Consider the following 4,720-nt stretch of genomic DNA (forward strand, 5'->3'; position numbering starts at 1 on the left):
CTTCGTATTTCATTCACCCCAAAGCCGTAACTTGCTGCCATAAAGGTTTACAGCTAGTGCTTAATCATGCTACGCTGTACAAAAATCTTAATGTTGAAATCACGAAGCCATCTAATCTGCTGTCACAGTTTGCGGCAGTATGAATATTTACCATCGCAATACTGAGGTGGGGGAGGGGGTATGTTGTGCCCACATTTTGTAAATATTGTAACCTAACTATGTACCTCATATTTTAAAATTTTGAAAAAAATTGGTTTTAATGGTTCCTTGTACCAGATTCTGTAATTGTTTTAAATTGACCAAAAAAATTGAAATGTTAGTAAGAATATGGCTTTTCTTAACAAATCGCATTCCTACACATTTATGTATATTTTTAAAAAGTATGTTGTGAATGTTGTAACAATTAATGAAATTTGTACTTAAAAAAAAAAAGTACACATTATGGAAAATGTATTGGTGGTAGTAAGGTGCTGAAAGATATTTTCAGGTTCTGAACAGTACTTACACATTAGTGCCTGTTGAAAATGGCTGTTGTCAATAAGTTAAAACCTAGATTTTTATTGTGTGCGCATCATGTGGGATGATGTGTATGGGTTGACAGGAAATGTAGCCGGTCTCCACATGTCATATTTGGCTGCCCGTTGTACCCTTTCCCTAAATGTCCTCCGTGTTCTCAGCGGTACGCTGTGGGGATCTGCTGAACCATCCTACTTCGCCTATATCGGTTGATCGTCCGCTCAAAGCTGGATAATGGGAGCTTTGTATACTCCTCTGCACGGCCGTCCATCTTACGCCGCCTCAACTCTATACAACATCGGGGGTTACGTCTTGCGATCAGAGCGTTCTATACTACTCCCGTCGAGTCTTCATACTGAAGCTGATGAATTGCCACTAACCTACTGGTGCGATATACTGCTTTGTCAGTATGCCTGTCGGCTATTATCAATGCCCGACCACCAGTCTTATCATTTCTTTTTTGACGACTCTCTCGACCGTCAATACGGGTTGGATGTATCTGCCCTGTTACCAACTTGGAGTTCGCTTTTATCGCCTCCTTCAGCAACTTGATTTTCCACTCCCTGCAACCTTTAGAGTGGGTGAGAGCCAAACACCACCTTGGCTCCAGGCTCCGGTTCGTATTCACCTTGATCTCAGCTCACTCCCAAAGGAGGTTACCCCAGCTTCGGTATACCGCTCGCCGTTTGTCGAATTTCGTTCGAAGTTCATTAATACGATCTTCATTTATACAGATGGCTCTAAGACCAATGACGGTGTCGGGTGTTCTTTTATTGTCGGGGCACACAGTTTCAAATACAGGCTCCATGGCCACTGTTTGGTCTTCACGGCTGAGCTATTTGCCCTCTATCAGGCTATTCTTTACATCCGCTGCCACCGACATTCTGCTTATGTCATCTGCTCTTATTCCCTGAGTGCCATGCAGAACCTCAGTGATCCGTATCCGGTTCACCCTTTCATGTACTGAATTCAACGCTCTCTTCAGCAGCTGGCGGACGACGTTCTACCTTTATATGGGTTCCTGGCCATGTCGGTATCCCTGGGAACGAAGCAGATGCCGCGGCCAAGGCTGCGGTCCTCCATCCTCGGACAGCTTCTTGTTCTGTGCCTTCATCTGATTTTAGCCGGGTCATTTGTCACTGCATTTTATCGCTGTGGCATGCCGATTGGTCTACACTTGCTGAAAACAAGCTTCGGGCCTCGAAGCCTCTCCCCACGGCTCGGACGACCTCTTCACGCCCTTCTCGGCGGGTAGAGGTCGTTTTGGCCCGGTTACGGATCAGACACTGCCGGTTCAGCCACCACCATCTGCTGACGGCTGCGCCGGCGCCGTTCTGCCCGTGTGGGCAATTGCTGATGGTACGCCACATTTTAACATCCTGTCCAAATTTTAATACACTGCGCATCTTGGCCTGCCATGTACTCTGGTTGAAATTTTGTCGGATGACCCAGGAGCAGCTGCTAGCGTTCTTCGTTTTATCCACTTGACAAACCTGTCTGACATTTGATTATGCTGTTTTCTTTTACTCCCTTGCCTGTTAATGTGCCTTTTATAGTGTTGTCCTTTTTAGTTGCTGTTTTAACATTGTGCCTCGCAGTGCATTCATAATTTAGTCTGGGCGCTAATGGCCACTGTAGTTGTGTGCCCTAAAACAACAAACAAACAAAAAAAATGTATGAGTGGCTGTGACACATTTGTCTAGGTGTCAAATTTTCTGGGTAACTTTTAGTTTGGTATGGAAACATGGTATAAGCACTTTGTCAGAAGTTAAGTCAATTTAAAGTATTCTTAAAAATCAAGCCAAAGCAGCAGTTGACAATTTCGTTTAACATGTTGACTGCCATTAGGGTGCCAGTGGACACAGCATAGCCTCATGCTTGACAAGCACAGAGGCAGTCCATTTTAACTTTTCTCTGTGATTTTCAGTGTTGTGTATTAATTTTCTCATCTTTGTTTATCTATGCTCCTTATAGACTAATATTTTTTAAAAAGCCTGCAGGTATGTCGCATCTAGCTGTAATGTAAACTAGATGTGCCACGATGCTGCAGGTGAGTTCTTACAGCAGGAATCAGAACAGACTGACTGTAAATAGTAAGTAAGCCATAAACAATGGAAGTGATCACACATATAACAAAAAATTTGAGTAGGCAAGTAAAATTGAGGACACAGGTACCTAGCAGTGAGTCTGTTAATAACATACTGGGCAGAGCCTTTTGTTCAGAGTTTTAACAGAATGCTTCTTGTTTCAAAGCTTCACACCTGCCACGAGTTTGAATCCTCAAGTAAGCTCCTAACATGTGTTTGGCACCTTTCTAATTTCTGTTCTTCTCCCCTCCTTTTGTGTGGGCCTTCTGTATTCCCTGAACTGGATCATGGGATTGTGGTAATCTTTATTGACTCTATATGCAAGACGGTATAATAAGCTCTCTGATAGCTCACAATGCTGTTGCTAGTGTTAAACTGCTAAGGCATGTGGCTGCAGGTGAAAACAATAGCCATCTGTCGAGTTGTGACAACACCGAGGCACTGCTATAGATGTTTACAAAATCGCATTATGTTCTTGGTTGAGATAGGCTTGTGAAGCTGCAGTGCTGAGTCCACTGCAACTGTCAGAAAATAGTCTTAACTCTAGACTCTTGCAATAATTCTTGATCTGTTGACATTCCAACTGAGTGTTTCCATCCTAAAGTTATTTGCATTATGTTTCCAGTTAGTGTCCTACACAAGATTGATGCGTTTACCACTAAGATGTATTCCAAAAATGAGTTAGTGGTACCATCAGATGGTTTTTCGGTAGAGTCGAGAAGTAACTAGCCATTGGATCAGCAATGTCTAGTTCTTGTATTCCTGTTTTTTGTACATGATCGTGACTGACTGGCCATTGCCTAATGGGAACCATATCCAGCAGAAAGAACACTTCCCCTTCGGTCTTTTCATTTTCCAGCGACAATGCCATCAGCTAACTCTTCAACTTACAACTTAAATGTAATAACTAGCTTAGTGCCTTCTGCTTCGTTCACATAGATTGTATGCTCTGCTTGTCCCCCCCCCCCCCCCCCCCCTCCCCTCCCAAATTAATTTCATAAATTTTCATCCCGCAGAATTTGCAAAAATGCTGAAGAAGCATTTTTTAAATTTCTGACTGAGAAAGTACCAATTTTCATACCTCTAACTTCAAAACTGCCTTAATAGTGACTTTTTAAGAAACTTTTCATCTCAGTTTCACACCCTTAGCTGTGAAATTTGGGAAAATCCTTGCTTAAACTATACCTAAAATATAAGTTCAACACTCTTCAAATTTCAAGTTCGCATCTTTAGCAGTTTTGGCTGGGCAATGAGTAGTCAGTGTATGTCAGGATATTGGTGTTTGCATCTATAAAATTCTTTTTCCCTCCACTGCCCTTTCATATGGTGGTATCTCAAATAACTTGCTGATGATCATGTTTCCAGGGAGGCCTCCCTGTTTACCTTTCCCTGTTGCTTCATAACCTGGGTTGTGAGTAACTGAACCCACTTTCCCTTCTTTCAACTAATCTGACGTCTCCAAAGAAGTTTGAATCAGAACATCTTGACATATTTACACTTTTTTTTTAGAGTTACCCCGCTTCCCCTGTGCTACGTGCACTTATAGACCAATAGACAAAAATAATTGATGTAGAATAATGAAATTTTGGGAATACATTGGTCTCTGTAACATATTTAAGAGATTAAAGTTGCAAGCACGAGATAAGCCATTGTAAATGTGAACTGCTAGTACAGTAATAACTGATGTAACTGCCTGAATGTTGAATGCAAGAATCCAAACTTGCATGCATTGTGTTGTACAGGTGACGAATTTCAGTTTGTGGGATGGAGTTCCACGCCTGTTGCACTTGGTCGGTCAATACAGGGACAGTTAATACTGTTGTAGGTGACACTGGAGTTGTCATCCAATAATTTCCCATACGTGCTCAATTGGAGAAAGACCTGGCGATCGAGCGAGTCGAGGCGACATGTCGACACACTGTAGAGCGTGTTGGGAAACAACAGTGGTATGTGGGCAAGTGGCATCCTGTTGGGAAACACCCCTGAAATGCTGTTCATGAACGGCAGCACAACCGGTCAAATCACCAGATTGATGTACAGATTTGTAGTCTGGTTGTGTGGGATAATCGTGAGAGTGCTCCTGCTCACATCCAAAATCACACCCCAGACTGAGAGTT

This window comes from Schistocerca americana, chromosome 10 (genome assembly GCF_021461395.2).
Source record: "Schistocerca americana isolate TAMUIC-IGC-003095 chromosome 10, iqSchAmer2.1, whole genome shotgun sequence".
Lineage (NCBI taxonomy): Eukaryota > Metazoa > Arthropoda > Insecta > Orthoptera > Acrididae > Schistocerca > Schistocerca americana.